The sequence below is a fragment of the Coregonus clupeaformis genome, unplaced genomic scaffold (genome assembly GCF_020615455.1).
Source record: "Coregonus clupeaformis isolate EN_2021a unplaced genomic scaffold, ASM2061545v1 scaf1154, whole genome shotgun sequence".
Taxonomy (NCBI): domain Eukaryota; kingdom Metazoa; phylum Chordata; class Actinopteri; order Salmoniformes; family Salmonidae; genus Coregonus; species Coregonus clupeaformis.
The window spans coordinates 30,275-53,682 of record NW_025534608.1 but is presented as its reverse complement, the minus strand read 5'-3'; the positions used below and the strand labels follow the sequence as shown (position 1 = coordinate 53,682).

General features: G+C 45.8%; 1 pseudogene; it reads left to right on the top strand.

Moving 5' to 3' along the window:
* Nucleotides 1–23,408, top strand: part of LOC123486341 — a 128,584-nt pseudogene that overhangs the window by 80,928 nt on the left and 24,248 nt on the right.

Genomic DNA, 23,408 nt, shown 5'->3' with positions numbered 1-23,408 from the left:
GAGAGAGAGGTACAGAGCTGTACAGAGGAAGGTGTAGAGAGAGAGGTACAGAGCTGTACAGAGGAAGGTGTAGAGAGAGAGGTACAGAGCTGTACAGAGGAAGGTGTAGAGAGAGGTACAGAGCTGTACAGAGGAAGGTGTAGAGAGAGAGAGGTAGAGAGAGAGGTACAGAGCTGTACAGAGGAAGGTGTAGAGAGAGAGAGGTAAAGAGCTGTACAGAGGGAAGGTGTAGAGAGAGAGGTACAGAGGAAGCTGTAGCGAGAGAGGTAAAGAGCTGTACAGAGGAAGGTGTAGAGAGAGAGAGGTAAAGAGCTGTACAGAGGAAGGTGTAGAGAGAGAGGTACAGAGGAAGCTGTAGCGAGAGAGGTAAAGAACTGTACAGAGGAAGGTGTAGAGAGAGAGAGGTAAAGAACTGTACAGAGGAAGGTGTAGAGAGAGAGAGAGAGGTAAAGAGCTGTACAGAGGAAGGTGTAGAGAGAGAGAGAGAGAGAGAGGTAAAGAACTGTACAGAGGAAGGTGTAGAGAGAGAGGTAAAGAACTGTACAGAGGAAGGTGTAGAGAGAGAGGTAAAGAGCTGTACAGAGGAAGGTGTAGAGAGAGAGGTAGAGAGCTGAACAGAGGAAGCTGTAGAGAGAGAGGTAGAGAGCTGAACAGAGGAAGGTGTAGAGAGAGAGAGGTAAAGAACTGTACAGAGGAAGGTGTAGAGAGAGAGAGGTAAAGAGCTGTACAGAGGAAGGTGTAGAGAGAGAGGTAGAGAGCTGAACAGAGGAAGCTGTAGAGAGAGAGGTAGAGAGCTGAACAGAGGAAGGTGTAGAGAGAGAGAGGTAGAGAGCTGAACAGAGGAAGCTGTAGAGAGAGAGGTAGAGAGCTGAACAGAGGAAGGTGTAGAGAGAGAGAGGTAAAGAACTGTACAGAGGAAGGTGTAGAGAGAGAGGTAAAGAGCTGTACAGAGGAAGGTGTAGAGAGAGAGGTAGAGAGCTGAACAGAGGAAGCTGTAGAGAGAGAGGTAGAGAGCTGAACAGAGGAAGGTGTAGAGAGAGAGAGAGAGAGAGCTGTACAGAGGAAGGTGTAGAGAGAGAGGTAGAGCTGTACAGAGGAAGGTGTAGAGAGAGAGGTAAAGAACTGTACAGAGGAAGGTGTAGAGAGAGAGGTACAGAGCTGTACAGAGGAAGGTGTAGAGAGAGAGAGGTAAAGAGCTGTACAGAGGAAGGTGTAGAGAGAGAGAGGTAAAGAACTGTACAGAGGAAGGTGTAGAGAGAGAGAGGTAAAGAGCTGTACAGAGGAAGGTGTAGAGAGAGAGAGGTAAAGAGCTGTACAGAGGAAGGTGTAGAGAGAGAGAGGTAAAGAACTGTACAGAGGAAGGTGTAGAGAGAGAGGTAGAGAGCTGTACAGAGGAAGGTGTAGAGAGAGAGGTAGAGAGCTGTACAGAGGAAGGTGTAGAGAGAGAGAGAGAGGACAGGGAGAGAGTCATTGAGGTAGATAGAGGGGGAAGGAGAGTGAAAGAGAGACTGATATTTGTTTCTGTTTTGGCACGGAGCAGCCATTCCTGTGTTGTAATATGAGCCCCCACTACAGGACCGTTCCCCTCAGCAGAGAATGGCCTTTCATTCCCAGTTTCCTGTGAACTGAAATGGACTGTAAACCTCCCATTGAGTTATCAATGCATCACACACACACACAGTGTATGTTATCAGTGCATGAGACCCAGACGGTTGCTGGCTGCCCGTCAGTTCAGCAGCAGTATTATGGCTGTGTTTGGGAACGCCATGAAAGGGATTTGGATTGTGAGAAATTTAAACTATGGAGATATGAGCCCGGATCGTTTCCTGTGTTTTCTCTTGATCTCTGAGAGAATGGAAGGTAGAGTGAAGTCCTCTCTGGAGTCTGGACCCGTAGCTTTATCAGTCTGATAACCTTCTCAATGATAACCTGTCTGATAAACTTCTCTATGATACTGATAACCTTCTCTATGATAACCTTCTCTATGATGACCTTCTCTATGATAACCTTCTCTATGATAACATGTCTGATAACCTTATCTATGATAACCTGTCTGATAACCTTCTCTATGATGACCTTCTCTATGATGAACTTCTCTATGATGACCTTCTCTATGATAACCTGTCTGAAAACCTTCTCTATGATAACCTGTCTGAAAACCCTCTATGATAACCTGTCTGATAACCCTCTATGATAACCTGTCTGATAACATTCTCTATGATAACCTGTCTGATAACCTTCTCTATCATATCCTTCTCTATGATAACCTGTCTGATAACCCTCTATGATAACCTGTCTGATAACATTCTCTATGATAACCTGTCTGATAACCTTCTCTATGATAACCTGTCTGATAACCTTCTCTATGATAACCTGTCTGGACCAGTCCTTCCTGTTTTGTACTGCCTCCATCCCTCATACACACACTCCCACAGGACAGAACACGCCCACAGGACAGAACACGCCCACAGGACAGATCAATGGATGTGTACACACACATACATACACACATCCTACGAAGATTACACACACATACACATCCCTACAAAGACTACACAAATACACACACACACACACACACACAAAGAATAGACCAGCATACACTATAATCTCTTTCTCCCTCACACACACTGTAATTCCAGCACTCCTCCTCCTCTTACAGTGGAGGGATTTGATCAGGGTTTATATTGTGATGGAGATTAACTCTGAGAACCAAACCTAAACCAGCAGAGAGAACATCACAATGTGTGAGTCACATGAGCTAGCTATCCCCGTATTACCTCAGTAGTCCTATAGCCGTGCAAAGGCCTCAGCTGAATTGTCTGTGTGTGAGACATAGTGATTCGCCCCATTTAGACAACCTTTTCAATGTCTACACAGACTTATCATCATAGTCTATACATTACCACTCACATAATGACTGGAATTCAATGTGTCCGTTTTCTTGACCGATGCACTGGTTGGGAGACCTTTGTGATTGTGTGACATGTCGGGGGTGGTGGTGTGGGTTGGCTGGTGTGTGTGGGGAATGAATGTCATTCAGAATGAATGAATGAACCACAGTGGGTAGGAACACTGGGGGTTTGTCTCAGGTTGGGTCTCAAATGACACCCTATTCCCTACATAGTGCACAACTTTTGACCAGGGCTTATAGGGCTCTTTTTCAAAAGTAGTGCACTATGTAGGGAATAGGGTGGCTTCCATTTGGGACGTAGTCATGGTGTTGACTTACTGTCTAACCAGCAGCAGGTGAGAGGAGATTTTAAAGCTGATTTCCTCCATTACTACAGAGCCTCCACATTGGAGTTGAGAGCAGGAAAGAGGAGAAGAACTGGTTCTAGCTGGTTCTAGTCTAGGTTCTATTTCATGTAAAGACATGTCTCAGTCATTTGGCTGGCGACCAAGACACATCCAGTAACGGTTATGTTGCGGTGCCTCAAGTGGGGTATAGGTGTGTGTGAGAGAGACTGAGGGGAAGGCTGGATGATGAAACGTGAGAGTCATCCCCTCTCCCGGCCCCACCCCACCCAGCCCGTCTACAGAGAGCCCTATCTCACCCTGCCATGGCACCAGGCAGGATGGGAGAGTGACTGAAACCCTTTGGATGCCTGGCAGCGAGTGGAACTCAGAGATAAAACACTGTTGTCTCTCTCTCTCTCTCTCTCTCTCTCTCTCTCTCTCTCTCTCTCTCTCTCTCTCTCTCTCTCTCTCTCTCTCTCTCTCTCTCTCTCTCTCTCTCTCTCTCTCTCTCTCTCTCTCTCTCTCTCTCTCTCTCTCTCTCTCTCTCTCTCTCTCTCCTCTCTTTGAAACACACACACGAACACAGGCACCTATATATGTACACCCACCCTCAGCGGGGACCCTGTTGTCAGACTGTAATACCTTTACCCCTGGAGGAGAGCTGTCCATGTTTCTGATGTCATCCATTGACACTCTTAACACCCTCTCTGCTCTCCTTCAGACACTGTCTGTTTGGTTCAGGCTCATTTCTCTGACAATTTGTTCTTTTCTAGATTTTCAGTCAATACATGAACATAATGGGTTGTTGTCTTTTTAATGTTTTTGTGATTTGTGTATGGTGTGTAGACATGATTAATACCAATTCCGCAGCTTGTCAGTGAGCCAGCATTGACTTTAAAGTGTGTGTGTGTTGCCTGCATGTGTGTGTGTGTACCACATCCCAGATCTGGAAATAAGCACACAGAGAGCAGCATATTAGTGGGATTTTGATTATGGTTGTTGTAATGATCATAATCCTCATCAAAATGATGCTAACAGTCAATAGAGACGGGGTGGTGTGTGTGGCTGGTGGAGGTATGAACTAATCCCCCCAGTATAATCCCCCCGGTTTCCTCTTGTTAGACGAGGGCCACAAGCCTGGGGAATGTGGGTCATGGTCGGCACCAGCCACTGGCCACCTCACCACACTATGGTACTGTGTGTGTGTGTTAGGTCATTAGGCCCAAGCTTCACATGGCTTTTAGTGCACCATTGATCTCAATTGTGAAACCCACAGACTCAGGTATAGTCCAATTTTTGTCAAGCATTGCCTTCTGTAGACTAGGGCTGTGATGATAAGCATTGCCTGCTGTAGACTAGGGCTGTGATGATAAGCATTGCCTGCTGTAGCCTAGGGCTGTGATGATAAGCATTGCCTGCTGTAGACTAGGGCTGTGATGATAAGCATTGCCTGCTGTAGACTAGGGTTGTGATGATAAGCATTGCCTGCTGTAGACTAGGGCTGTGATGATAAGCATTGCCTGCTGTAGACTAGGGCTGTGATGATAAGCATTGCCTGCTGTAGACTAGGGCTGTGATGATAAGCATTGCCTGCTGTAGACTAGGGCTGTGATGATAAGCATTGCCTGCTGTAGACTAGGGCTGTGAGGATAAGCATTGCCTGCTGTAGACTAGGGCTGTGATGATAAGCATTGCCTGCTGTAGACTAGGGCTGGGATGATAAGCATTGCCTGCTGTAGACTAGGGCTGTGATGATAAGCATTGCCTTCTGTAGACTAGGGCTGTGATGATAAGCATTGCCTGCTGTAGACTAGGGCTGTGATGATAAGCATTGCCTGCTGTAGACTAGGGCTGTGATGATAAGCATTGCCTGCTGTAGACTAGGGCTGTGATGATAAGCATTGCCTGCTGTAGACTAGGGCTGTGATGATAAGCATTGCCTGCTGTAGACTAGGGCTGTGATGATAAGCATTGCCTGCTGTAGACTAGGGCTGTGATGATAAGCATTGCCTGCTGTAGACTAGGGCTGTGATGATAAGCATTGCCTGCTGTAGACTAGGGCTGTGATGATAAGCATTGCCTGCTGTAGACTAGGGTTGTGATGATAAGCATTGCCTTCTGTAGACTAGGGCTGTGATGATAAGCATTGCCTGCTGTAGACTAGGGCTGTGATGATAAGCATTGCCTGCTGTAGCCTAGGGCTGTGATGATAAGCATTGCCTTCTGTAGACTAGGGCTGTGATGATAAGCATTGCCTGCTGTAGACTAGGGCTGTGATGATAAGCATTGCCTGCTGTAGCCTAGGGCTGTGATGATAAGCATTGCCTGCTGTAGACTAGGGCTGTGATGATAAGCATTGCCTGCTGTAGACTAGGGCTGTGATGATAAGCATTGCCTGCTGTAGCCTAGGGCTGTGATGATAAGCATTGCCTTCTGTAGACTAGGGCTGTGATGATAAGCATTGCCTGCTGTAGACTAGGGCTGTGATGATAAGCATTGCCTGCTGTAGCCTAGGGCTGTGATGATAAGCATTGCCTGCTGTAGCCTAGGGCTGTGATGATAAGCATTGCCTGCTGTAGCCTAGGGCTGTGATGATAAGCATTGCCTGCTGTAGACTAGGGCTGTGATGATAAGCATTGCCTGCTGTAGACTAGGGCTGTGATGATAAGCATTGCCTGCTGTAGACTAGGGCTGTGATGATAAGCATTGCCTGCTGTAGACTAGGGCTGTGATGATAAGCATTGCCTGCTGTAGACTAGGGCTGTGACGATAAGCATTGCCTGCTGTAGACTAGGGCTGTGATGATAAGCATTGCCTGCTGTAGACTAGGGCTGTGATGATAAGCATTGCCTGCTGTAGACTAGGGCTGTGATGATAAGCATTGCCTGCTGTAGACTAGGGCTGTGATGATAAGCATTGCCTGCTGTAGACTAGGGCTGTGATGATAAGCATTGCCTGCTGTAGACTAGGGCTGTGATGATAAGCATTGCCTGCTGTAGACTAGGGCTGTGATGATAAGCATTGCCTGCTGTAGACTAGGGCTGTGATGATAAGCATTGCCTGCTGTAGACTAGGGCTGTGATGATAAGCATTGCCTGCTGTAGACTAGGGCTGTGATGATAAGCATTGCCTGCTGTAGACTAGGGCTGTGATGATACCAGTATCGCAATATTTTTCCATGGCAAAATGAAAACACGAAGCAGACCGAACTCTTTGGTCCTTTAAAACCTGCTGTATGTAACATATTGTGTGCTACAGCTTGGAAAATAAATAAATGTGACTCTGGATGACAACATAATGATGTTTGTTTCCAACATTAGGGCTGTTTTCCTAAAGAAGTTAAATCCGCTTGGTGTTTTGTTTCATTGCTACGATACTAAGGAGTATGGTGATGCTGGTATCATCCCAGCCCTACTATAGACTGGAGGCCTTTTGCACTCTATCAACACTGGCCAGTGGTTAGTGTCTGATAGGCTAGCACCTGGTTAGCGCAGTGTCTGATAGGCTAGCACCTGGTTAATGCAGTGTCTGATAGGCTAGCACCTGGTTAGAGCAGTGTCTGATAGGCTAGCACCTGGTTAGTGCAGTGTCTGATAGGCTAGCACCTGGTTAGCGCAGTGTCTGATAGGCTAGCACCTGGTTAGTGCAGTGTCTGATAGGCTAGCACCTGGTTAGCGCAGTGTCTGATAGGCTAGCACCTGGTTAGTGCAGTGTCTGATAGGCTAGCACCTGGTTAGTGCAGTGTCTGATAGGCTAGCACCTGGTTAGCGCAGTGTCTGATAGGCTAGCACCTGGTTAGCGCAGTGTCTGATAGGCTAGCACCTGGTTAGAGCAGTGTCTGATAGGCTAGCACCTGGTTAGCGCAGTGTCTGATAGGCTAGCACCTGGTTAGTGCAGTGTCTGATAGGCTAGCACCTGGTTAGCGCAGTGTCTGATAGGCTAGCACCTGGTTAGCGCAGTGTCTGATAGGCTAGCACCTGGTTAGCGCAGTGTCTGATAGGCTAGCACCTGGTTAGCGCAGTGCAGGGATCATCAACTAGATTCAGCCGTGGGCCGTTTTCTTCTTGAGCGGACGGTCGGGGGGCCGGAACATAATTACAAATAATTAGTAGACTGCAAATTGACCGAAAGAAGCCCAAACAGATATAATATTTGACTAAAACATAATCATTTACATTTACGTCATTTAGCAGACGCTCTTATCCAGAGCGACATACAGGAGCAATTAGGGTTAAGTGCCTTGCTTAAGGGCACATCGACAGATTTTTCACCTAGTCGGCTCGGGGATTAGAACCAGCGACCTTTCGGTTACTGGCACAACGCTCTTAACCACTAAGCTACCTGCCGCCCTAATTTCAAACCTTTCTTACATTTGTATACGATCACGTGTCTGTTATGTGTGGGATTACCTGGGAACAGATTTCCAAAAGTAAAATAGAATTAAAATAACTTCTCCCTGAGTTTTTACAGTATTTTATCTCCAACCATGAACATTTTTCTGTTGTTTTTTTTGCTCAGAAAACGTAACACTACAGACACTACACCAAATTCGGCCCGCGGGTCGCCAGTTGGGGAACCATGGTGTAGTGTCTGATAGGCTAGCAGTAGAGGGTTGGTTTAGTGCAGGGATGGGCAACTTTGATGGGGGTGAGGGCCACAGAAAATCTGAACTCATCATGAGGGGCCGCAGTTGCAGTTTTACAGCTAATTTAATAGAGATAAGTAACTCGGTGGGACTTCCTATTGGTTAAAGAGTGGTAAACTAGGTGAGACTTCCTATTGGTTAAAGCGTAGTCAACTGGGTGGGACATCCTATTGGTTAAGGAGTAGTCAACTGGATGGGACTTCCTATTGGTTAAGGAGTAGTCAACTGGATGGGACTTCCTATTGGTTAAGGAGTAGTCAACTGGATGGGACTTCCTATTGGTTAAGGAGTAGTCAACTGGATGGGACTTCCTATTGGTTAAGGAGTAGTCAACTGGATGGGACTTCCTATTGGTTAAGGAGTAGTCAAGAGTAGTCAACTGGGTGGGATTTCCTATTGGTTAAGGGTTACATGCAGTAACTCCATCCAGGTCACCAGAAGGGATCAGCCAATGAATTATACCCGCGAGCAAACATTCCCTAACGCCAACCTTGGCTTTATACCTGTTCAAACAACACACTCCAGGTGGCAGTATGCACCCTTTCAGTTTGTTTACCAACTGATAGAAGAAGTAGTAGTAGAAGAAGAAAATGGACTACTTCAAAATGGAGATGGCCTCAGTGGCGCTACCCGTGCTCTCACAGACGTCATAAGGGGACAGATACAATGATGCCATGTCTATCTAAGTCTATGCTCACGCTCCAACTCTCCGACTTTCTGTCTCTCTCCTACGTTTGTGCGCGCACACACACACACACACACACTCTCCCTCTCTCTCGGCCTGCTTTGAGTTGTGCTTAATACGGTGTGTATTAGCCCTCTGGTAAAAGGATACAGATAATTACAGCCAATTGCTAATGATTTAAATCATGGTGTCTGGGATGATTCTGGGGGATTTTGAAGTGAGATCAATTAGAGAAAGTATCAGACGTGTTATCTGGGTCTGGATCTAACACAGCCTGAGGCAGAGACTGCTATTTGTCTTAGCTCTCAGCCGGTGTCTCAGGGTAGCAGACAAATGTTCAGTAGGGACACACTTTTCTTTCATTCATCCTGTCTCCTCTTCTCTCTTTCCCTCTTTCCTCCTCTCTTCTCTCTCCTCCTCTCTTCTCTTTCCTCCTCTTCTCTCTCCTCCTCTCTTCTCTTTCCTCCTCTTCTCTCTCCTCCTCTCTTCTCTTTCCTCCTCTTCTCTCTCCTCCTCTCTTCTCTTTCCTCCTCTTCTCTCTCCTCCTCTCTTCTCTTTCCTCCTCTTCTCTCTCCTCCTCTCTTCTCTCTCCTCTCTTCTCTCTCCTCCTCTCTTCTCTTTCCTCTCTTCTCTCCTCCTCTCTTGTCTTTCCTTCTCTCTTCTCTTTCCTCCTCTCTTGTCTTTCCTCCTCTCTTCTCTCTCCTCCTCTCTTGTCTTTCCTCCTCTTCTCTCTCCTCCTCTCTTCTCTCTTTCCCTCTTTCTTCTCCTCTCTTGTTTCTTTCTTCACCCTCTTGACTCCTTCAATCATTTTGTTCCTATTGTTCTCCAGTCTGTTCAGCCCTCCCAGTTCTAGACTGTCTATCTACAGTACAGCTGTGTTCCAGAGGTATGGTATCGCTGCGTGCTCTCTGTCTGTTGAGACAGATGGCTAGTTATCTCTATTGAATCCCCTAATAAGGATAGTTGGAGTAAATCATTTAATCTCTAGAGGAATGAGTTTTATATTTCTCCCTGTGCTGGGCAACCTGGGGGAGCAGAGGAATGAGTTATATTTCTCCCTGTGCTGGGCAACCTGGGGGAGCAGAGGAATGAGTTATATTTCTCCCTGTGCTGGGCTACATGGGGGAGCAGAGGAATGAGTTATATTTCTCCCTGTGCTGGGCTACTTGGGGGAGCAGAGGAATGAGAGTTATATTTCTCCCTGTGCTGGGCTACTTGGGGGAGCAGAGGAATGAGAGTTATATTTCTCCCTGTGCTGGGCTACATGGGGGAGCAGAGGAATGAGAGTTATATTTCTCCCTGTGCTGGGCAACCTGGGGGAGCAGAGGAATGAGAGTTATATTTCTCCCCTGTGCTGGGCTACATGGGGAGCAGAGGAATGAGAGTTATATTTCTCCCTGTGCTGGGCTACTTGGGGGAGCAGAGGAATGAGAGTTATATTTCTCCCTGTGCTGGGCTACATGGGGGAGCAGAGGACCAATCACTCAAATGGCGAAACATAGACAGCCTTGTTAACGTAGTGCTGTGCAGAACTCTGCTCTCTCTGTGTATCCTCTCTCTCGCTCTCTTTCTCTCTGTCTACCCTCTCTCTCTCTTTCTCTCTGTGTACCCTCTCTCTCTCTTTCTCTCTGTGTACTCTCTCTTTATCTCTCTGTACCCTCTCTCTCGCTCGCTCTCTCTATCTCTCTCTCTCAATTCAATTTCAATTTAATTCAATTTCAATTTAAGGGCTTTATTGGCATGGGAAACGTGTGTTAACATTGCCAAAGCAAGTGAAGTAGATAGTAAACAAAAGTGAAATAAACAATAAATATTAACAGTAAACATTACACTCAGAAGTTTCAAAAGAATAAAGACATTTCAAATGTCAAATTATGTATATATACAGTGTTGTAACAATGTGCAAATAGTTAAAGTACAAATGGGAAAATAAATAAACATAAATATGGGTTGTATTTACAATGGTGTTTGTTCTTCACTGGTTGCCCTTTTCTTGTGGCAACAGGTCACAAATCTTGCAGCTGTGATGGCACACTGTGGTTTTTCACCCAGTAGATAAGGGAGTTTATCAAAATTGGGTTTGTTTTTTCGAATTCTTTGTGGATCGCTGTACTCTCTCTCTCTCTCTCTCTCTCTCTCTCTCTCTCTCTCTCTCTCTCTCTCTCTCTCTCTCTCTCTCTCTCTCTGTGTACCCTCTCTTTTCTCTCTCTCTCTCTCTCTCTCTCTCTCTCTCTCTCTCTCTCTCTGTGTACCCTCTCTTTCTCTCTGTGTACCCTCTCTCTCTCTCTCTCTCTCTCTCTGTGTCCCCTCTCTCTCTCTCTCTTTCTCTCTGTGTACCCTCTCTCTCTCTCTCTTTCTCTCTGTGTACCCTCTCTCTCTCTCTCTTTCTCTCTGTGTACCCTCTCTCTCTCTCTTTCTCTCTGTGTACCCTCTCTCTCTCTCTCTTTCTCTCTGTGTACCCTCTCTCTCTCTCTTTCTCTCTGTGTACCCTCTCTCTCTCTCTTTCTCTCTGTGTACCCTCTCTTTCTCGCTCTCTTTTTCTCTCTCGTTCTCTCCACTCATTCTCTCACTCACTTTCTCTCCTCTCGCTACTCTCTCGCATTAGGACTATCAAACACAGACACACACACTCTCTGTCTGGTTCTCTGACGATTCTCACAAATATTCGTTATGAATCAGACATATTCATATCCATGATCACACATGCCTTTCTCAGGGAGAAACGATGCTCTATTGACTTAAGGTCACACTCTTATCACTAGGGAGTGTGTATGTATGTGTTTAGGCACATTTGTGGTTCTCATGGCCTGTTAGCATACTGTAGGATTAGTTCAGTGTGTGTGTTTGACCTCCCAGCCTCTGCCCTCTCTCCGTCTACCTCTCTCTCTTTCCCTCTCTCTCTACCTCTCTCTTTCCCTCTCTACCTCTCTCTTTCTCTCTCTACCTCTCTCTTTCCCTCTCTACCTCTCTCTTTCCCTCTCTCTACCTCTCTCTTTCCCTCTCTCTTTCCCTCTCTCTACCTCTCTCTTTCCCTCTCTCTCTACCTCTCTCTTTCCCTCTCTCTCTACCTCTCTCTACCTCTCTCTTTCCCTCTCTCTTTCCCTCTCTCTACCTCTCTCTTTCCCTCTCTCTCTACCTCTCTCTTTCCCTCTCTCTCGGTCTACCTCTCTCTCTGTCTTGTTCCTTTCTCTCTTCTTGTCTTAGTCACTGGAACAGAATTATGAACTCTGCACAATGAATAGATTAAAGTTTAATCTACACGTTTGGCTGGCTGTGGCAGTAATATCACACCTCTGAGTGGAGCGGAGTGGGAACACACACACACACACACACACACACACACACACACACAGGTCTATCTGGGCTGGGTTAATAGAAGGGGTGTTGCTCCAAAGTGCAGTTATTAAGCATCCATGCGTGGAGCGACAGAAAGCAATACACCAGAGAAAATTACATTTGCATAACACAGCCTTTTAATCACAGTGTGTTTTGTGTTTGCGTGTGTGTGTTATGGATGTAACGGTTCACCAAACCCACGGTTTGGTACAAATTGCGGTTTTGGAGTCACTGTTTAGTTTTGGTACAGTGTAAAATTTAATGCCAACAGTTACTGTAGTTATTTTTTGTTTTAGAAAATCCAAAGTTGGTATTCCTGATTCCATATATGATCATGACTCATATAATACCTGATGACAGCACCATCAGGAATAACAACACTTTGGATTCTCTTAAATCAAAACACACGATTACTCATCAACAAAAACACTTAAATAAAGTGCAATATGTGTGTGAAATCAATATGTAAACATTACTTAGACATTGTTTAGGACTATGGTATAATGTTGTGAACATGGCTTAGACATTGTTTAGGACTATGGTATAATGTTGTGAACATAATATAATAATAATAATATGCCATTTAGCAGACGCTTTTATCCAAAGCGACTTACAGTCATGCGTGCATACATTTTTTTGTGTGTATGGGTGGTCCCGGGGATCGAACCCACTACCTTGGCGTTACAAGCGCCGTGCTCTACCAGCTGAGCTACATGGCTTAGACATTGTATAGGTCTCTGCTATAATGTTTTCTTACAAAGAGAAAAGTATGCGCACTTGTGTGACTAATAAAGGGGGCGTGTCTGTAGGAAGTACTTCTCATCTCCCACTCTGGGGGTAAGTAATGTGATGGTCTGTCACTGTTAAGTAGCTCTCTGTGGCCCTGGAGGTCCATCTGTCTGTAGTAAGCGCAGCACAGTGTGCATTGGCCAATTCATTGACAACTTCAGCTTTATCTTGCTTATATAGAGCGGGTAATACCTATTGGCTGAAATGGGTGCGAGAGGCCGAAGTTCGAAACGTGGCTCGAGTTATTTCACGAAGTGCTGAAACCCCTTATTTTTCTCAACCACAGAGAATGGGCGCATATCCACAACTATAAATACATCTATCATTTACATTTTACATTTTAGTCATTTAGCAGACGCTTTTATCCAGAGAGACTTACAGTTAGTGAGTGCATACATTTTTCATACTGGCCCCCCGTGGGAAACGAACCCACAACCCTGGCGTTGCAAGCGCCATGCTCTACCAACTGAGCTACAACTTTGTCATTTCTTTGGCTCGGTCAGAATCAGCTGCAAAGGGCTGCTTGAATGCAGAGGGGAGACAAAGCTGTTGATTCTTTTGCATTTCCTTCTTGCTCCGCTGGTAGGAATACTGGGGTGACGTCGGAGTAAATGTGTCTACCTGTTTGAGGTGTTGGCAGCTGCATAGGCTATTCTCATTGAGCAGTGGTGACATACTCTCTGTCCATTTCAGTTGTAATCCGCTGGGGAGCCAAAATGTTCCCAAACGGAAGATTTAAACGATGACGGAGCATCCTCCTGGTGTATCGACCACACTGCTCTCCATCATACAGAACTAGTTCCCGGCTGCGCCTCACAAAAGGACAGTTTGAAATGTGCCAATTAAGATTAGAATTTTGATTACAACGTGCTCTAGTTGTTTTAACGGAATAGCCTGAAATGTTTTTTCAGCTCCGATTTATTCAAGAGGCCTACAACGCAGCGTTGGCATAGTGTTTAAATTATTATTATTTTTTTAAAAAAATGTATTAGAGTTCACAGTGCAGACTGAACCAAGGTCCCCATAGCGAACGGTTCAGTACTCATATGTGTACTGTTACACCCCTAGTGTAACATGTACAAATGACTTGCGGTAGATATGTTTGTCTTGTATCAGACAGAGGTTGGAGAGATAATGAGTGATGCTGTGCTCTTCAGCTAACCATCGGGGGTAGTTCCAGCTTTAAATAGCTACATCCATTGTCTGAGCTACCGGTATGAATGATGCTATTCAGAGAAACTGCAGTCGACAAAAATGTTCATTATCAAACCTTGTTTTTACAATCCTACATGGAGGAAGGGGGGCTTGGTGTCGTCAGTACCCAGGATAAAGGCAGCGATGCTAGGTATCGACACAGACATGGTCGCCTGTCTTAATCCAGAGCTCCATCCCTCCAGTAGGCTCTCTCTATAGAATGTGATTATCCTGGTGTAGGCTCCATATGGATTGAGATCAAAGGGGATACTGGGAACAGACCCTAGAACATTCCCTGCTTAGGCTAACCTCTCCTACACAACCCTGACTGGGAATCCTGATCTAGCTCCATTGGGAATGGATCTGGGAATTGTTTGTGATTATCAGCAGAGGGCTGTGAGTGATGAAAGGGTGGTACCAGGACAGACAGACAGACAGACAGGTCATTCCATGTTATTTCAGCAAGCCATGACACCAACATCTCAGATTGTTCTGAAATCGTTTCTGTTAGAAACTGATAAGATTAGCTTTCCTGCAACATTATTTTGTTGAAATATAATGTAGGATGGGACATACGACTAAAAGCTTCAATGACTAATTTCTCTGAACAGGGCAAAAAATTATCATCAAATTCACTGGAAATACATTACATAGGATGAAGAAACAATACTCAGAGCCGCAGCTCTATACTATTGGTCAGACAGAGAGAACTGATACTGTATAGTGGTTGTTGGGGTGGGATTGGATTGGATTGGATTGGAGTGTTGGTCTGTGGGTGGCTTTTGACCATTCCAATGTTTCCTTATGTCTAACTCATTGTTAGAAAAAAGTTTATTAAAATCGGATGTTAGGTACTATATTTATTGAAGATTATACAGTGAGGGGAAAAAAGTATTTGATCCCCTGCTGATTTTGTACGTTTGCCCACTGACAAAGAAATGATCAGTCTATAATTTTAATGGTAGGTTTATTTGAACAGTGAGAGACAGAATAACAACAAAAAAATCCAGAATAAAACGCATTTTAAAACATTTATAAATTGATTTGCATTTTAATGAGGGAAATAAGTATTTGACCCCCTCTCAATCAGAAAGATTTCTGGCTCCCGGTGTCTTTTATACAGGCAACGAGATGAGATTATGAGCACACTCTTAAAGGGAGTGCTCCTAATCTCAGTTTGTTACCTGTATAAAAGACACCTGTCCACAGAAGCAATCAATCAATCAGATTCCAAACTCTCCACCATGGCCAAGACTAAAGAGCTCTCCAAGGATGTCAGGGACAAGATTGTAGACCTACACAAGGCTGGAATGGGCTACAAGACCATCGCCAAGCAGCTTGGTGAGAAGGTGACAACAGTTGGTGCGATTATTCGCAAATGGAAGAAACACAAAATAACTGTCAATCTCCCTCGGCCTGGGGCTCCATGCAAGATCTCACCTCGTGGAGTTGCAATGATCATGAGAACAGTGAGGAATCAGCCCAGAACTACACGGGAGGATCTTGTCAATGATCTCAAGGCAGCTGGGACCATAGTCACCAAGAAAACAATTGGTAACACACTACGCCGTGAAGGACTGAAATCCTGCAGCGCCCGCAAGGTCCCCCCGCTCCAGAAAGCACATATACATGCCCGTCTGAAGTTTGCCAATGAACATCTGAATGATTCAGAGGAGAACTGGGTGAAATTGTTGTGGTCAGATGAGACCAAAATGGAGCTCTTTGGCATCAACTCAACTCTCAGTGTTTGGAGGAGGAGGAATGCTGCCTATGACCCCAAGAACACCATCCCCACCGGTCAAACATGGAGGTGGAAACATTATGCTTTGGGGGTGTTTTTTCTGCTAAGGGGACAGGACAACTTCACCGCATCAAAGGGACGATGGACGGGGCCATGTGCCGTCAAATCTTGGGTGAGAACCTCCTTCCCTCAGCCAGGGCATTGAAAATGGGTTGTGGATGGGTATTCCAGCATGACAATGACCCAAAACACACGGTGAAGGCAACAAAGGAGTGGCTCAAGAAGAAGCACATTAAGGTCCTGGAGTGGCTTAGCCAGTCTCCAGACCTTAATCCCATCTGTGGAGGGAGCTGAAGGTTCGAGTTGCCAAAGCGTCAGCCTCGAAACCTTAATGACTTGGAGAAGATCTGCAAAGAGAAGTGGGACAAAATCCCTCCTGAGATGTGTGCAAACCTGGTGGCCAACTACAAGAAACGTCTGACCTCTGTGATTGCCAACAAGGGTTTTGCCACCAAGTACTAAGTCATGTTTTGCAGAGGGGTCAAATACTTATTTCCCTCATTAAAATGCAAATCAATTCATAACATTTTTGACATGCGTTTTTCTGGATTTTGTTGTTGTTATTCTGTGTCTCGCTGTTCAAATAAACCTACCATTAAAATTATAGACTGATCATGTCTTTGTCAGTGGGCAAACGTACAAAATCAGCAGGGGATCAAATACTTTTTTCCCCTCACTGTATGAATCCTATAAATGAAAATGGACAATTTGGCGATTAAAATTATATTTCAACAAAATAATGTTGCAGGAATGCTAATCCAACAATCTGAGATGGTGTGTGTGTCGATATCCTCTTTCTTGGGCTTTTTGAGACGGAACGACCCTATAAGGTGGTGTGAAACCGGACCGAACTGGTTTCTTTACAGGAAGCGTAATCACTTTAACCTTTGTGTGTGTGTTGATTGGAAGCAGCTGTCTCTCACACATTACAGGACATTAGAGGCTAACGGCATGGCAACGGGGCTAATAACCTCAGCCCAGAGAGTATATAGAATAGCTTTACACAGTAGTAAATCATAGATAACACTGACACAGAGAGCACATGGACACACACACACACACACACTTGAACACACAATGTATGTTGAAGACACACACGCTGTATGGCGATGTGCGCATGCGCACACATACACACACATTGTGAGCACGCAGACACACACACAGAAACCCACAGGCCGAATCTCTTAAACCCACAACGCCAATCACCCCAGGCAGTCAGATGATCATGTTGCAATATGAGAAACCACATCACATGGTTTCTATGACTTATATTATGACTCAAATATTTATGCTGTGTGTGTTCTTCTGGAGTTGTGTGGGGGAGGAGAGGAAGAGGGAGGAGAGAGAGTTGAAAGAGGAATCAAATGGTCAGCCTTGTGCTGATGAAGGAACACACACTGATGAGTAACAGTCGTCACGCAGCAAAGCGCCGCACACGCTGACAATAACTAATGCAGCCCCATCATGTGACACACGCAATGCTGTGCAGGCATCTTAGGAGACATCTCCCCCATAGCACTGATGACGTGAGGCAGGGATGGTGTGTGTGGAACAGGGAGTTCTTTCTTACAGAGTGGATTTCATGGGACAGTTACCCAGCTCTAATCTGGAACTGGACTCCAACAATCATAAGTCCCAGTGAGAGCTGCCACTGTGGTGTCTAGCTCTACTATTTCATCATAACAAAGTCCCAGTGAGAGCTGCCACTGTGGTGTCTAGCTCTACTATTTCATCATAACAAAGTCCCAGTGAGAGCTGCCGCTGTGGTGTCTAGCTCTACTATTTCATCATAACAAAGTCCCAGTGAGAGCTGCCACTGTGGTGTCTAGCTCTACTATTTCATCATAACAAAGTCCCAGTGAGAGCTGCCACTGTGGTGTCTAGCTCTACTATTTCATCATAACAAAGTCCCAGTGAGAGCTGCCGCTGTGGTGTCTAGCTCTACTATTTCATCATAACAAAGTCCCAGTGAGAGCTGCCACTGTGGTGTCTAGCTCTACTATTTCATCATAACAAAGTCCCAGTGAGAGCTGCCGCTGTGGTGTCTAGCTCTACTATTTCATCATAACAAAGTCCCAGTGAGAGCTGCCGCTGTGGTGTCTAGCTCTACTATTTCATCATAACAAAGTCCCAGTGAGAGCTGCCACTGTGGTGTCTAGCTCTACTATTTCATCATAACAAAGTCCCAGTGAGAGCTGCCACTGTGGTGTCTAGCTCTACTATTTCATCATAACAAAGTCCCAGTGAGAGCTGCCACTGTGGTGTCTAGCTCTACTATTTCATCATAACAAAGTCCCAGTGAGAGCTGCCACTGTGGTGTCTAGCTCTACTATTTCATCATAACAAGGTCCCAGTGAGAGCTGCCGCTGTGGTGTCTAGCTCTACTATTTCATCATAACAAAGTCCCAGTGAGAGCTGCCACTGTGGTGTCTAGCTCTAATATTTCATCATAACAAAGTCCCAGTGAGAGCTGCCACTGTGGTGTCTAGCTCTACTATTTCATCATAACAAAGTCCCAGTGAGAGCTGCCACTGTGGTGTCTAGCTCTACTATTTCATCATAACAAAGTCCCAGTGAGAGCTGCCGCTGTGGTGTCTAGCTCTACTATTTCATCATAACAAAGTCCCAGTGAGAGCTGCCACTGTGGTGTCTAGCTCTACTATTTCATCATAACAAAGTCCCAGTGAGAGCTGCCACTGTGGTGTCTAGCTCTACTATTTCATCATAACAAAGTCCCAGTGAGAGCTGCCGCTGTGGTGTCTAGCTCTACTATTTCATCATAACAAGGTCCCAGTGAGAGCTGCCGCTGTGGTGTCTAGCTCTACTATTTCATCATAACAAGGTCCCAGTGAGAGCTGCCACTGTGGTGTCTAGCTCTACTATTTCATCATAACAAGGTCCCAGTGAGAGCTGCCACTGTGGTGTCTAGCTCTACTATTTCATCATAACAAAGTCCCAGTGAGAGCTGCCGCTGTGGTGTCTAGCTCTACTATTTCATCATAACAAGGTCCCAGTGAGAGCTGCCACTGTGGTGTCTAGCTCTACTATTTCATCATAACAAGGTCCCAGTGAGAGCTGCCACTGTGGTGTCTAGCTCTACTATTTCATCATAACAAGGTCCCAGTGAGAGCTGCCACTGTGGTGTCTAGCTCTATGATTTCCCTCCATAATGGTTTCTCAGAGAGCTTACTTTACTTGGGCGTTTGTGAGGAGACCGGAGGGCAGAGCCTGAGTCACAGTTTCTGTTAGAATGATTCTCACTCTGCCCCTCTGTTCTGTCCTCATTAAATATTTTGTTATGCACTGATTCATACTGTAGATCATCAATGTCATCTGAGCTCTAGCACCATGTATGGCGCTTTTAGAAGGACTGTTTTCTTCCAGACTGAGTCAGAGCTAGTACGGTGTGTGTTTCTAACAGGCTAGACAGAGGTTAATGAAGTTATCAAAAAGAAAGGAGGACCAAGGCACTCTTCATATAATTAATTAAAATGCCTTTTATAATTATATGAAGAGTGCCTTGGTCCTCCTTTCTTTTGATGACTAATTCACCCCCTTTGACCAAAGAGCACCTTCTGTCTACCAACATTTACTATTGTGTACCTTAGTAGCGCTTCCCTTCCTCCTCTTTCTACTAGAGGTTAATGAAGACTGAGATCAGTGGGAGATTCTGAGCTGTCAATCAAACACACACACACACACACACACACACACACACACACACAGCGGTTAGCTGTCACTCAGTGTCAGATAGCTCTACGTAAAAGTTGCCCTTAGGCACCGGTCTAAGATCAGCTTACTTACATACCTTCCTTAACTTCCATTAGGAAGAAAAATACCAACTGACCTTAAATCAGTGTGTAAGTGTGACTTCATTCTACTCATGGGCTAAACAGTGTCCTGAAAAACCCCCAGAACTCACTGAGCTATTATCACTTTGTTCCCACATAGGTATTTCAGGAACGGACTGAAGTAATATATGGGTTGCCTTGGGTAAGAACACACTGTCTTACTAATACTGAACAGAAGAGAACAGGACAGGACAGAACAGAACAGAACAGTAAATGTCTTCATGGCTGGTTTGCATCAGTGCCTGGGGAGGAGCCATCGTTAGGACCAATAAGGCCTGTATTGACCCCTTCGGCCCCCTCACTCCAGCCGCCTTCCTGCTGAATGGTTAATCATCTGGAAGTTTGGAGCAAAGTATCAATTACTGACTTACTCTGGCCCCAGATGTCTTAGCCTGGTCCCAGTTACTCTGTCTGTTTTCATCCCTTCTAACAGAAGAGATGAAGAGGTTTATGTAAATGTGAAAATGCTAATAGAGGAGCTACAGAGATCATGGTACTGTTGTGGTCTGAATTTACATTTACATTTTAGTCATTTAGCAGACGCTCTTATCCAGAGCGACTTACATGAGCAATTAGGGTTAAGTGCCTTGCTCAATGGCACATCGACAGATTTTTCACCTAGTCGGCTCGGGGATTAGAACCAGCAACCTTTCGGTTACTGGCACAACACTCTTAACCACTAAGCTACCTGCCGCTTCATTTAACATGTTGTCTACTGAGAATGTTGGTTTGGCCAGTTCACTGGGTCAGGACCCTATTGGCCAGTTCACTGGGTCAGGATCTTATTGGCCATTTCACTGGGTCAGGACCCTATTGGCCAGTTCACTGGGTCAGAACCTTATTGGCCAGTTCACTGGGTCAGGACCCTATTGGCCAGTTCACTGGGTCAGGACCTTATTGGCCAGTTCACTGGGTCAGGACCTTATTGGCCAGTTCACTGGGTCAGGACCTTATTGGCCAGTTCACTGGGTCAGGACCCTATTGGCCAGTTCACTGGGTCAGGACCTTATTGGCCAGTTCACTGGGTCAGGACCCTATTGGCCAGTTCACTGGGTCAGGACCTTATTGGCCAGTTCACTGGGTCAGGACCTTATTGGCCAGTTCACTGGGTCAGGACCTTATTGGCCAGTTCACTGGGTCAGGACCCTATTGGCCAGTTCACTGGGTCAGGACCCTATTGGCCAGTTCACTGGGTCAGGACCTTATTGGCCAGTTCACTGGGTCAGGACCTTATTGGCCAGTTCACTGGGTCAGGACCTTATTGGCCAGTTCACTGGGTCAGGACCCTATTGGCCAGTTCACTGGGTCAGGACCCTATTGGCCAGTTCACTGGGTCAGGACCCTATTGGCCAGTTCACTGGGTCAGGACCCTATTGGCCAGTTCACTGGGTCAGGACCTTATTGGCCAGTTCACTGGGTCAGGACCTTATTGGCCAGTTCACTGGGTCAGGACCCTATTGGCCAGTTCACTGGGTCAGGACCTTATTGGCCAGTTCACTGGGTCAGGACCCTATTGGCCAGTTCACTGGGTCAGGAGGACTGTGTCGGAAAGGGTTCCTTTTAGGTTGCATCCAAACGTGTTTGGTTAGGTCTCACAACAACCCAGCCAAAAGGTTTGGGGAAAAGTTTGTGAATCACTGTGTGAGGGTTTTTACCAAGAAGAGTTTCTCTGCTCCCGTGCCGAGGGCGTACCCATAATGCAACAGGACACCTTTGTTACCTTGGCACACACCACCTCTCCTCCTCTCCTCTCAACCTCTCCTCGAATCCTTTTGAAGCCTATTTGACTTCCGCCATCAACTACCCAAAAACTGTAGGCAGGGATGAAAGGATGAGGGGAGGAGAGGAGAGGAGAGGAGCTTGCCCGCGAAGTGAATGCTGCATACGCTTCTTTCTTTTGAACAAAAAAAAAGTGTTATTTTATCGTCTGTGTCAAATTCAGTGATCCACATCTCAACATCTGAGGGGAGTTAGGGGAGCGAGTGAATTGATTTTCCCTCCTTTATATTTAGTGGGAAGGATGAGGATGAATAATAATGAAGAAGTGGAAGGTAGGAACGCTTTAGTAGAACTGAATAACTTTGTGCTAAAAAAAAACATTTTTTAGAAGGAGATGTTATTGAACGTTTTAAATCTTAATGTCTTCATGTTTATTTCATGTCTTTTTTATCAGCTGTTGAAACGTCCCCTCAGGCCTGTCTGTGAATACAAAGAGACAGAGACTAATAGAATAGAATGATTAAGATTAGGAACTAATTATATTTTCTCCTTCTCTGTATTTTTCCTCCTCTCTCTCTCTCCTACCCTCCTCCCTCACTCCCTCATCTCTCTCTCTCCCCCCCTTTCTCCTCGATCTCCTTCAGTCTCTCTCTCTCTCTCATACCCTCCTCCTCCCTCTTCTTCTCCCTCCTCTCTCTCTCTCTTTCGCTCTCTACCAAGTTACAAAGAGACATAAAGAGTAACATAATAATAGTTTTCTCTCCCCATCCTCCTCCCTCTCCTCCAGAGATGGTGTGGCAGTGGGTCCTGGCTGCCATCTTGGCGACGCAGTCTCTCTCCCTCCTCGGCTCCGCCCACAACGAGTTCACCTCCGACACCCTCATCAACAACGTAGTCCAGGACCCAACCACCGGTCGGCTGTACGTGGGCACGGTCAACGCCATCTACCAACTGAACCAATCCCTGAACACCGAGGCCCACACCAAAACAGGACCCAGATTGGACAACCGCCAGTGTACCCCGCCCGTGACGGGCTCCTGCCAGGAAGCGGTGGAGACCGACAACCATAACAAACTGCTCCTCATCCATCCATCCAAAGACACCTTGATAGTGTGTGGGAGTCTGTACAGAGGAATCTGTTCTCTGAGGAGCCTGTCTAATGTAGAGCAGCTGCTGTACTTCAACGATACTAAAGGAGAGAGGACGTACGTGGCCAGTGCTGAGGAGAGTGTGTCTGTAGTAGGGGTCATGTCTTACTACGTCAGCAAGGACAGTAAGAACAGTAAGAACTTCACCGTCTTCCTGGTAAGTGGACTAACCACACCGTGATATGTCACAGTAATAATAATATGTCATTTAGCAGACACTTTTATACAAAGCGACTTGTATAAATGTTCTACGTATGGGTGGTCCCAGGAATTGAACCCACTATCCTGGCGTTGCAATTGCCATGCTCTACCAACTGAGCTACAGAGGACCACAGGGTTGTTCTGGTTTTTAATCTGCTATTGTGACGTAGAGATCTATAGATGGTCTCTACCAACTGAGTTACAGAGGACCACAGGGTTCTTCTAATCAGCTATGGGGACATAGATGGTATCATATTTATCACTATTCACTGGGACTCAAATGGAACTCCACTCCACTGAATGTCCTGCAACCTTGTTGTGATGTTTTTGATGTTATATGGGGATTTAAAATGGTAAAGGTACTAGGTAAGTGAATTTCACATGTTCTGTTCCCTCTGTCTTGTCCTAGGTGTGTAAAGGTTATGGCAGCCACGACTGCACCAAGCTGAAACATGTTGTATTTACTTCCTGGTCACCATGGTAACTGGTATTTGCCCCCTCTCTGTTCTCTTCAGGTGGCTAAGGGCTACGGCAGCCATGACAGCACCAAGCTGATCAGCACCCGTATCCTCCAGGACCATGGTGACTGGGTGTTGTTCGACAGTATCATCGAGGCCTCGGCCGTCCAGTCCAACCCCTTCACACTGCGTTACCTCCACGACTTCAAACACGTCTTCAAGGTCAGAAAGTCGGAGAAAAGCCTTTTGCACACACAGCAGTGTGAAACGTCCCCTTGGGCCGGTCTGTGATTACAGCGTTACCAAGAGACTGAAAGGGGAATAGAATGATTAATCTCACT